The following is a 13,225-nucleotide window of genomic DNA, read 5'->3' on the forward strand; positions in this document are numbered from 1 at the left end:
CGAGGAATATCTGAAGATGTTGGCTCACAAGATCTGGAACCCTATGTTTTAGAGTTTTGCAAGGCTATACTGCCTGATACTGACCCAACAAGTTTCCTACTAGATAGGGTCCACAGGGTGGCGAGACCACGGTCGGTTTCTCAAGATAAGCCGAGAGATGTCCTCGCTAGGATACATTTTTTCACTCATAAGGAGAGGATTCTAAAAGAATTGGCCAATAAACCACAACTACCAGCTAAATTTCAGCAGCTCTCTGTATTTCCAGACATCTCAAGCTTCACTCTACAAAGAAGAAGGACTTTTAGAAATATTACCCAAATCCTAAGAGCAGAAAATATTAGGTATAGATGGGGTTACCCGACGAAATTGGTAGTTTCAAATAAGGGCGAAACCCATACTATCCTTACCATCCAGGAGGGATTTGACTTGTTAAAAGAGTGGGGACTGATAGCATCTGAACCCAGAATAAGAAGGAACTCAATGCCTAATACTTCTGGCCTGGATACATCCTCTCAGGCCTCTCAACCTAAATTACGGGCTGGAGCCCTAGATTTCACACCTGGGCCACAAAAACCATCAATAGGAGGACAAATTTCCTCTGCTGCTGCTCTCCTGAGAGATAAAAAATGATATGATAGCACTTTTTTCAAATGATTTATATGTCACTATAAGCCCTGTTGTATGTACTTATGTTTCTGTTTAGATATCTGTTTCAGGTTGTAGGGGAGGAGATTCGGAATTTCCTGCTGGAAACGGAAAATCTGCCCTGAGGCGTATTGCCTTTGTCCACTAAACATCTCTTTTTCAGATGCTGAGGGTTGCGAATATCTCCCCTTCTCCAATCTGTTTATGCTGCAAGCGGTTTGATAGACAGATCATAAGAGCTGATTAAAGCCAAATCTAGATTCGGCTGAAGCATATTTGCTGTTCCTCTGAGGGGTGGAAAATGACATGTTGCATACCCTTAAATGATACATATGTTATTGCTAAATTTGTTTGATGCATTTTTATCTCTGTTTAGGTACTTACCTCATGTTGAAGAGGAGGAGATTCGGGATTCCCTGTAGATAACAGAAAATACGTCCTGAGGCGTTTTGCCTCTATATATTAAACATCTCTTTTTTAGAGGATCAGGATCGTGACTATCTCCCCTTCTTCAAATAGGTTATGCTGTAAACTGTTTCATAGATATAAAGGAAGTATCATTTAAACCTACATCTAGATCCACCCAGAATTCTAAGCAGCAAACTGTTTGCCAGACATATAGTAGAAATTGTTTTCACATTGTAGAGGAGGAGATTCGGGATTTCCAGTTGGAAACAGCACTTCAGCCCTGTGGCGGCTTACCACTGCCCATTCAACATCTCTTTTTCAGATGCTAAGGGTCGCAGGTATCTCCCCTTCTCCAATGTGTTTATGCCGAAAGTGGGTTAATAGACGTATCATTAGAGTTGATTAAAGCCAAATCTGTATCCAACCAAAACCTAATTGCTATTCCTTTGAGGGACGGAAGGTGCTCTGTTTTCACTCCCCCAAATGATACATATGTTATTGCAAACCTTGTTAGATGTAGATGTGCTTCTGTAGAATCACTTAAAACTACATATAGATTCGCCTAGAATTCTATGCTGCACATTCTTTATCAGGCATATAGTAAGAATTGTTTTAAACTAGAACTAGATCTAACTGAAATTGCATATATGGAAATGACGTACAACAGACTAATTGCACTAAATGTAGACCCCTGTTACTATGTTAGTTAATTTAAGATATGATTGTTATCCTATAGTTCACACTCCCCCATGTTTAGTCAATCTATTTTTTCAGGTTGATATACTTGTACCGCCCCCCCCCCTCATATACGCAAATTATATTTGTGATATCCCCTCCTAAGGGGACAGGAGAAGTTGGTCTAATCTTTAGACAAGCTTCTCCATTTGATGATCCGGCGGGTCATCATACTTGTGAATACACTTATACCCCGAACAAATACACCTGAGTAGACTTGGTCTGATGTTGACGATATAGATTGTACTTTCTATATTTTATAAAGAATCCCTGACTAACTGTACTTCCTATTTCAGGTAACAATTACATTTTCTCTCGAACTTGATCTCTTGAGACCTTTCTGAACAGAGACCAGAACTTCTCAATTTAAGATTATTGGGAGTCGTCTCTAGGTGTGCGCCCTCGGGCGGGGTAAGTTTTTGTGCCTTAACTCTGTTTCTCTCTCCGCTATCTTTTTCCCTCTCTCCTTCCCAGCTTCCTAAGCCTGCAAAAATGTCAATCCCCAACAATATCTCTTTTGCAACACTAAATGCCAAGGGTCTCAATTCACAAGACAAACGAAGTATGCTTACAAACACTATGAAGGCTCTCAAAATACATATTATCTTCCTACAAGAGACACACTGGCTGGCATCCTCCCAGGCCCCGTACAGAACCCCAGACTATCCCACTGTGATTCTAGCCTCCCACTCTGAAAAATCTAGAGGGGTAGCTATTGCCATACATAAAACCATGCAATATGAACATATCTATGAGGAGAAAGACTCTGAGGGTAGATATCTCTTGCTCACCTGTAAGCTTAACGGTATTCTATTCACATTGGTAAATATTTAAGCCCCTAACCAATCACAACCCAAATTCTTGAAAAAGGTACTGTCTAAAATAGAAAAATACAAAGCTGGAACTCTGATTCTAGGGGGTGATTTCAATATGGTGTGGGACCCCCTAGTTGACAAGAAAGTTCAGAGGGGGAAAGAAATTGACACGTATACTATAACTACTGCCAACAGATTCCGTCAGTACATAATCCAGCACAACCTATATGACATTTGGAGGGCATACCACCACAGTGACAGAGATTACACATACTTCTCTAGACCCCATCACTCTTACTCGAGACTAGACCACTTTTTCACGGATTCATGGACACTTGACAGAGTTTTAATATCACATATAAAGGTCTGTGCTTGGTCGGATCATGATGTTCTCATGTTTACCCTCTCCACTGACCAAACAACAATGTCTAGGCCTGGTTGGAAACTTCCTAAGCAGGCCCTACAGGACAAGCCTTTTAGGACTTCTCTCCAAAATTCTATTAGAGAATTCTTACAGCTAAACGAAACTCCGGGTATGCCATCTCAAACAGTTTGGGCCGCCCTGAAGGCATATGTGAGAGGGATCTGCATTAGGAGACAGGCAAAACTTAGGCATCAGATGAAAGCCCCTTTGGGCCTTCTTATGACAGAGCTACGACGGACTGAACAAGAAAATAAGACCTCCCCGTTGAGCCCTCTAGCTGATAAAATCAAAACTCTTAGAGCGCAAATAGCGGATAGGGAGCTGGAGAGGGTAAGGGAAGCCCATACTCGATTCAAAAAGTTGCTATATTGTCAGGGTAATAAAGCCTCAACGCTCTTAGCACACAAACTGAGAGGTAGAACCGCGGCAGCTAGAATACTATCACTCAAACAGGGAACCAAATCGGTCTCCTCGCCTAAAGAAATTGGACAAACCTTTGCGGCCTATTATTCTGATTTGTATCATCTCCACCCTTCAATGGCTGGTGAAGAATCACCTATTCCAGAAGTGAAAGATTTCCTACAAGGTCTTAATCTATCCGCACTATCAGAGATAGATAAAGAAACACTTAAGGCCCCATTCTCTCTAACTGAAATTAACTTAGCTATCAAGCATACCCAAAATAATAAAGCCCCGGGCCCTGATGGGTACCCGGCATCCTTCTATAAGCTCTTTAAATCTGATCTGAATAAGATCCTCCTCAAGGTTTTTTTGGAGGCTCGAGAGTCAGGTCTGTTTGCTAATGAATACCTGCAGGCAATAATTCTACCTATCCCCAAGCCGAATAAAGACCCAACACAATGTACTAGTTACAGACCAATCTCATTGATTAATGGTGATGTGAAACTTTATGCCAAACTTTGGGCCAACCGTCTTAATGCCTTACTCCCGAAGGTAGTACACTCAGATCAAGTTGGATTCACCTTTGGTAGAGAAGGACCGGATAATCCTCGGAAAATGCTTAATATTCTCACAGAAGCGTCTCGTCTAAAAATTCCCATGCTGGCCCTGTCTTTAGACGCAGAGAAAGCGTTTGACAGGGTCAGATGGGATTACTTATGGTGCACATTAGCCCAATTTGGCATACCAGACGAAGTAGTAACAGCTATCCGCGCCTTATATTCCTGTCCATCGGCGGTTGTTAAGGGCTTGGGTTTTGCCTCTCCGGAAATTCATATCACTAACGGTACTAGGCAGGGGTGCCCCCTATCGCCCTTAATTTTCACATTAGCCATTGAACCTTTGGCCCAAGCCATTAGAAACTCACGTACGATACGGGGAGTGCAGTTTTCTGGTCAAACAGAAAAAATAGCATTGTTCGCGGATGACGTGACATTATTCCTCACAAACCCATTAGGCTCCCTACCTGCCCTTCTTGACCTTGTTTCCAAATTTGGTGCCCATAGTTATTATAAGGTTAACGTTTCAAAGACCGAGGCTTTGCCGGTTGGTCTCCCTGTCTTTGAACTAGATGTTCTGCGAACCTCATACTCCTTTCAATGGTCACATTCCACCATCAAACACTTGGGGATTCAACTTGGTGCAGATCGGAGAGCAGTACTTTCTATAAACTACTCAGACATTATTAAAGAAGTTACCGAGCTCACCACCTCATGGAACTTTAAAGAGATCTCTTGGCTAGGCCGCATAGCATCTTTTAAGATGACAATCCTACCTAAAATTCTCTATTACTTTCGCTGCTTACCTCTTAATGTTCCTAGTGCCCTTATAGATAAGCTCCAATCTCTTGGTCAAAAATATATCTGGGACAAATCTAAGCCTCGTATAGCAGCAAAGATCCTTCAGAAAAAGTATGAGCAGGGAGGTGTAGCTATGCCTAGTATTCGTGGATACTATGAAGCTGCTAGGCTCTCTCACATCTTAGCCTGGGCAGATAAGGGTGAACCGCAAGGTTGGAAGACCATAGAGACCTCTGATCTCCCTACAGGTCTGAGTTTGGCTGATTTACCATGGATTCCTACCTACCGACTGGATACGTTGGGAATAAAGAATGTCATTATCAGAGACAACTTGAAAATTTGGCACAACCTCAGGAACCTACCAGAGGTTGCCCCACATCCATCTCCTATCCAGTCTTTGCCCGCCTTGCTTGCAGCCCTGCCGGACACACACGTACAGCACTGGGGTGTTTGGGATCTGAACATGATCTCCCAGCTATATTCCTCAGACACTCTGGTAAGCCCGAACAATATAGAATCTGTCATTCCAAACCCCCCTATATGGCTTAAATTTGAGTACTCTAGACTATACGCCTTCCTGGTCTCTTGGGGATTCCCTAAAGGCCCTAATAGACCTCTGACCGCTTGGGAAAAACTGTGGCAACTCACTGTTAAGACCCCTAAACTTATCTCATTCCACTATAGCTTACTACTCTCATCCACAAACAAAGACAGACCTTGGCAACTTAGAGCATGGGAGGGAGACTTGTCCAGACCAATCACTGACAAAGATCTGCACATGGCTATGACTCTAACCAAGAAGACAGTACACTGTGCGAACACTCTAGAATCATATATGAAACTGTTTCTAAAATGGTATTATACCCCCTCTAGACTCTCACAGATGTTTCCTACAACCTCCCCTCTCTGCTGGAGAGACTGCGAATCAAGAGGGTCCGATATTCACATATGGTGGGAATGTCCTAAATTAAAACATTTGTGGACGCAGGTGTCCTCCCTCTGCTCTGCCCTTGGACTGAATAGATCACTCACCCCTGATATGGCTTTACTACACGTATTCCCGAGACACATTCAGGCTCCCCTGTCTAAATTGTTAATTTTTGTTCTTGCTGCCACTAAGTTGGCGATAGCGAGAGCTTGGAAACAGACTCAACCCCCTGACATAACAGTTATTATCCCCATAATACAGACATATGCCAAGATGGAACAGAGTTTTTACTTCAATATAGATAAAGAAGATCTCTACTGGCAGATTTGGGAACCTTGGTTCTATTACCAAGAAAACAATAGATAGGCGGATAGATCTTGACTCTTGTAACAAACTCCCCCGCCTATTCTCTTTCATCTGCAATCACTGACCTATGCTTTCACTCCTTCTTCTTCCATTCCCCTAACCCCCCCCCCTCTCCTCCTACACTGTGTAACCTATTTCCCCTACCCCGGCCCCTATTTTCTGCTGTCCCTACTTCTTGTGGGGTGATTTGCCCCGCCTGGAGGTGCACGCTGAAATTGATCTGTCGGATCACTGAGAGAAGCAAGATAATGATTTTCATTAGACTGACTTGCTGTAATTACCATAATGCTGAGTTAACGCCTATGATTATTCTGCCCTGCTAATCATCATAATTAAGATTGGTTAAACTGTAATGTCCTTTCTTCTATGATTATGTAACCTGTAAGACCCTTGTGGGTATATGATATGACCTGTATTTGCCTATGATGACACTCTCACTGTGATTTCAGAAAAACCTATGTATATGCAAAAAAACTGTATAACATATTGTTGTTATTCACAAGTTTATCTTAAAATAAAAAGTATTTTTAAAAAAAAAAAAAAAAAAATAAAATAAAAAAAAAACAGTCCTTTATTATAAACATTTAAAACGGAAATTCTTGTGAGACGCAGCTCACTCGGTCCCAACAACAGCCTTGGAGAGGAGTAGAAAGAGCGTAGCACCAGTGGCTTACATGTTTCGGCTAAATGCCGTAATCATAGCCTAAGGTGCTATGTAACTACCTTAGAGACTCCACTTCTTCATTTGTGATATACACATAGTAACGCATAAATATATATGTATATACACATAGTAACACATAAATATATATGTATATACACATAGTAACACATAAATATATATGTATATAAGCATATTAGCACATAAATATATATGTATATAAGCATATTAGCACATAAATATATATGTATATACACATAATAACACATAAATATATATGTATATACACATAGTAACACATAAATATATATGTATATACACATAGTAACACATAACTATATATGTATATACACATAGTAACACATAAATATATATGTATATACACATAGTAACACATAAATATATATGTATATACACGTAGTAACACATAAATATATATGTATATACACATACTAAGCATAAAACAGAAAAAAAGACCCCTTGCGCCATAAAACATAAACTTATATTTTTACTTAAAAATCAGATAGCAGTACATCCAAAACATATGTGGAAGGAATAGCGCAGCACACTGGTTTATGCGTTTCGGCAAGCAGTCATAGTCTTAGCCTAATGTGTAAGTTTTTCTGTATTCTTAAAAAGCATAAACAAATTCTTATTGGTTAACAGAATGCGCTAAACCTCCCTCTAATGCCTCATTAAAGGAATATGTGAGACACCTGTGGATTCGGTTGCCATTGAGAAAACTCCAGTCATACATGGAACATATAAATCTGAAAATATTTGCTTTTAAGGCAAAAAATTGTCATAGACAAATGATAATTTGTTACAATAACCTTTAACTTATCTTATCAGAGACAAAACTAAATATCATAGTTGATAATTGTTTAGGAGCACATTCTAACTAAGTTTAATTGTACTAACTATCTCATTTTTACCTTATTGTTTTACACCAATCATTGTATCGAACTGTAGTTTATTTTTAAACTGATGTAAAAAGGACTAATTACTAATCCCCTTATATAAGACTGATAACTAGTTTATTTTAGAGGGCAAATACTAGTCCCTATATTAGGATGTTCCACTCTTGATGTTTCAATATTCAGGAGGTGAGAAGTGGGAAATGAACTGATGCTGTGTTATTCCCAATAGTTGATTAGATCATATCTAGAGTTCAGACCCTCTGGATGTCTGGTTCTCAACTTAAACATCGCAAACCTAAAATTTTCGGTTTGCGAACGGCGGACTCGAACTTCCGGTATTGTTTGCGAACCCACGAACCACACGAACCGCCATTGAATTCAATAGGCAGGCAAAATTGAAAACCTACAAGGACTCTTTCTGCCCACAATAGTGATGGAAAAGTTGTTTCAAGGGTACTAACACCTGGACTGTCGCATGCTGGATGGGGATCCCTGGCAAAACTCCCATGGAAAATTACATAGTTTATGCAGAGTCTGCTTTTAACCCATAAAGGGCCTAAATCAACTAACATTCCATAATTGTTTGCAATACCGTGCTTTAAAACATCAGTTATGATGTTGTATCTATCAGGTTGTGTAAGGGTTACGGCCGCATCACAGTGACAGAGCAAACTCCAAGTGTTACGCACCGCAATCAACCGCAAACAGTCCACTTGCACAACCACGAGATAGATAGATTTGATAGATAGATACATAGATAACATAGCTCAATCGATGCAATATACATATGATCGATACACTGTACATAGCTCAATAGATGCAATATACATTTGATCGATACGAATTACATCGATCAATAGATGCAATATACATTTGATAGATAAGAATGTTATCGAATCAAAGATGCAATATACATTTTATAGATACGAATGACATCAACCAAAATATGTAATATACATTTTATAGATACGAATTACATCGATCAATAGATGCAATCTACATTTAAACGATACGTTTGATAGTTCGATTGATTTGATATATAAATAAATGGATTTGAAATATATATTATTTCCCTGACAGAGTATAACAATAAGACATGCGGTCTGTGACCCGTGGTGTGTTAAGTAGTACTATTCTTAACGTTTTACTACAACCTGTTACTCCCCCTATCAGATGAGGTCTATATGGCCTTCATTTGTGGAACCGGGAGATGGAAGAAGATGATTGTTCTGTCCTCCTACTTCAAATTTGTCAGAAACACAAGTGGCAGTCTCAAAACATCCTGAACAGAAGATAGATTGATAGATAGGATACCAGCACCAGCAAACTGAGGATTCACAACAACTATTACCAAAAATTTAAAATTTTAATTATTAAGAATACTGTGACAACAAATATGATTGGTGTAAATATTTTTCAAGTAGGCCTGGCACACAGGCTTGGAAGGCAGTAGAAAAGTGCAATTCTAGGGCACGAGCAAACTGAGGAATAAGATCATCAACAATCAAGATTTTTTTAATTTTAATTAGTAACTATACTGTGACAAAAAATTATGATTGGTGTAAATAGTTGGCAAGAAGACCTGGCACAAAAGACTGGCAGGTAGGAGGTAGATGCAATTCAAGGACACTAGGAGACTGATTACTGACTGTCAAAACAGTGAGGATTGACAATTTTTGCAATACTGTTAAAAGAAATATGATTGCTGGCAATAATTGGCTAGGTGGGCCTAGCACACAGCAGGCTGCAAGGCAGGAGGAAAGTGAAATTCAATGGCACCAGCAAACTGAGGATTCACAACGACTATTACCAAATATTTAAATTTTTAATTATTAAGAATACTGTGACAACAAATATGATTGGTGTAAATATTTTTCAAGTAGGCCTGGCACACAGGCTTGGAAGGCAGTAGAAAAGTGCAATTCTAGGGCAAGAGCAAACTGAGGATTAAGATCAACAATCAAGAATTTTTTCATTTTAATTAGTAACTATACTGTGACAAAAATTATGACTGGCAGGCAGGAGGTAAATGCAATTCAAGGACACTAGGAGACTGAATATTTGCAGTCCAAAAAATTATGATTTTTTTATATACTGTTACAAGAATTATGATTGGTGCCACTAATTGGCTAGTTGGGCCTGGCACACAGGCTGGCAGATATGAGTTGTGGATGGTAGGTAGTGCAGCAATTTAACACAGTATGCTGTGTAAGTGACAAAAACACAGGCCTGATAGAAAATTAAGTTACATTACACTAGAAAAATATTTTAAAATTTTAGATTTTAATATTAAAATTATGTTAAGAAGTGCAATGCACATATGAGCGGTCGCACTGGCTGGCTGCTACATAGGGCAGCAATTAACAACAGTATGCTGTGTAAGTCAGATAGACAGTTAGACACAGGCCTGATAGAAAATAAAATTAGATTACACTAGCATAATGATTTTTTGGGGGAATTTAAAGAAAAAGGTTAAGCACATACATATGAGTCGTGGCTGATAGCCTTGGAAGGGCAGCTATTAAAAACAGTAGGCTCTGTAAGTCAGATACACACACGCCTGATAGAATATACTATTAGATTACACTAGAAAAATGATTTAAATTATTTTTTTGGGGGGGAATTAAAAAAAGGTTAAACACATATGAGTCGTGGCTCATAGACTAGGGAGGGCAGCGAGTAAACACAGTAGGCTCTGTATGTCAGCAAAACACACAGGCCTGATAGAAAATTATATTAGATTAAACTATCAAACAAATTTAAACTTTTTTTTTTATATATTTAAATTAAGGTGAAGAAGATATGAGTGCTGGGTGGCTGCCTGGCACAGACCAATTAACCAAAAGACTGAAAAAAATGAGGTATATTAATGCTGAGTGAGCCTGACAGACACAGGCCTGATAGTAAATGTAATTAGATTACACTAGCAAAATATTTTTATTTTTTTTTAAATTTAAAATAATGTTATAAACGGATATTAACACTGGTGGCTGGCACAGAGCAATGAACCAGAGTATATGCTGTGTGACACAGGCCTGATAGAAAATGAAAAAAAATGACACTAGCAAAATAATTAAATTTTTTGGTTAGTTAAATTTAAACTAATGTTGTTAGGGAGATATCAGTGGTGGCAGTAATCACAGCATATGCTGTGAGCCTTAAACACACAGCCTGAAAGCCAGGCAAATGCTAATAATAATAAAAAAAAAAAAACGGCACGAAATATAGCCCTAAAAAGGGCTTTTTGGGGTGCTGTGCTTGCAGCAGAGATGAGTGGAGTCCTTCTGGACTGTAGTGGACACTAAATACACTAGCCTAGCTATGTTTTTCCTATTAATGTCAGGAGCATAAACACAACACGTCCTCTCATTAAGAAAGCAAGGTCATTATGAGTCTAAAATGGCGGATTCCGAGTAGCTGTGAGGGTCTGTGAGGGAGTGTCTGATGTTGATTGGCTCTAATGTGTCAGACAGCTGTGACATACAGGGTCAAAGTTTCCTCAATGATGACACATAGGGGCGGATCGAACATCGCCATGTGTTCGCCCACAAACGCAAACACGAACAAGCTATGCTCGCTGTGAACCGTTCGCGGGCGAAGAGTTCAGGACATCACTAGTAATGACGTGATGACGTGACCGCACAACTTTATTGACAATAGACAATTGTCAGCTATAGGGAGATAGAGGCATGCTGCTTAGAAGCCTGTATCTTAGGCATCTAAGCAGCTATAGACCCTCAAGACACACCGTTGGAAAGATAATTGCCTAACCTTTCCAACGCTATATAGCATATAGCATCTGCAAGAAAAAATAAAAATTTAATAAACTAAATGTTGTAAAAATAAAAAAAAAAGATGTGGGGTCTTTAGGGGCTCATAAATAAAATCAAAACTGCCTAGAGACCGCCAAAATATATTTTCTAAAAATTACCTATCATATCTTTAAAAAAAATATTGGTTTATATATTCTAACTAAATGATCTCTGTAGTATTCAGTGTAAATGCAGTGATCACTTAGCTATAAAATGTTACATTCCCTTTTCCAATATGCTCCTGATATTATATTTGTAATCCCATGATCACCTATATCATGTGGTTACCAATTACCAATGGTAGAGGGATGCTTTTTATGAAAAATTAATAATATTTTTATTATCAGTCTTTTGGCCTGTGTGTTAGGTGAGTAAGCATCCTCTCAGCTCTCCCCATAGTCTAAAATCCTTTCATTTTTGCTGCAAAAAGTTTGTTTTTTGCAGTAAAATTTATATATTTTATTTCTAGCAGCATAATTTCTTTGAAAATAACTTTATTTTTGTCAAGAAAATTATGGCTAAGTGTCTGGTGAGTGCTGAGGAAGCAGCTGAGATTCAGTGACGTGCTGTCATGGGAGGCAGGGGAGGCAGTGCCTCCCCTGTCCTGTGTGTAGTTACACTTTATTTATAATTTAAAAAAAATAATAATAATATTTTTTAAGTTATAATATATATTTTTTTGTATCCTAATGTACCCCCAGCCCCCCCCCCCCCAGCCCTCTCAGCCCTCCACCGCCATGCAAAAAAATATACTTAGCAAGTTACCAATATTAGCCATCTCCATCAAGATTCCATATTGTGCAAAGGAGAGGCTGTGAGCCATTCCGCTGCTCCTCCTTTGCACAATATGGATGTGTTAGAGGAGCATTGCAAAAGACTGCCACCCAGTGGTGCTTAATCGCCAGGACATACAGCTCAATAGAGGCTATGTCTATTGATAGCCTCTGCAAGAGCCCAGCCAATCAGCGCCTGGCTCTCTCTTTCAGCATGATCACAGTAGGCGGGGAAGAGAGAGCCGACAGAAAGGTGCCAAGTTCAGTTAGAGATGCACAAGATTCCTGGTGGGGAGCTAGCTCAGGGTTTAAACTAGGCTAGGCTGAGGCTCTGAGCATTCTGGTTGTGATCCTGTTGCATAAAAATATGTTTTTTGTCCCAGCTGCCTAAAAGCACGATTTGGATCCTCTCTGTTGCTGCCTGTGTGCTGGGCAATCTATGCAGTGCTGAGCCTGGCAGGCTTCAGGAAAGGAAAGCTGTTCTGGAGATGGCTTCAAGCCAGGCAGTGCACAGTAATGCTTTGTACCGTTTTTGTCAGCAAAAGAGTTAATGCTTTTGTTTTTGCACTGTTTCCACAGATGTTCTCACATTCCGTTTTTGTAAACCCCCTCCCCCCCCCCTCTTGCACATGGGCTGTACTACTTAACTGTCCTGAGCTGACTACTGCTTGTGTTCTATGCAGAAAACTGTCAGTGACACTAACAGAGCTTCTGTGTCAGTCAAGGCAGCTGCAGGAGCTGGCTGTTGCGATATCACACTCTAAAGCATTTCTATCCCAGTGCTTCTGATCACTGCTTTTCCAGCACTGCTGTAACACACTGAGTGATCAGAAGCACTGAGATAGAAATGCTTTAGAGTGTGATATCGCAACAGCCAGCTCCTGCAGCTGCCTTGACTGACACAGAAGCTCTGTTAGTGTCACAGACAGTTTTACACAGGCAGCAGCTGTAAAGGTGGGAGAGATATGCAGAGATCTG

The sequence above is a fragment of the Bombina bombina genome, chromosome 7 (genome assembly GCF_027579735.1).
Source record: "Bombina bombina isolate aBomBom1 chromosome 7, aBomBom1.pri, whole genome shotgun sequence".
Taxonomy (NCBI): domain Eukaryota; kingdom Metazoa; phylum Chordata; class Amphibia; order Anura; family Bombinatoridae; genus Bombina; species Bombina bombina.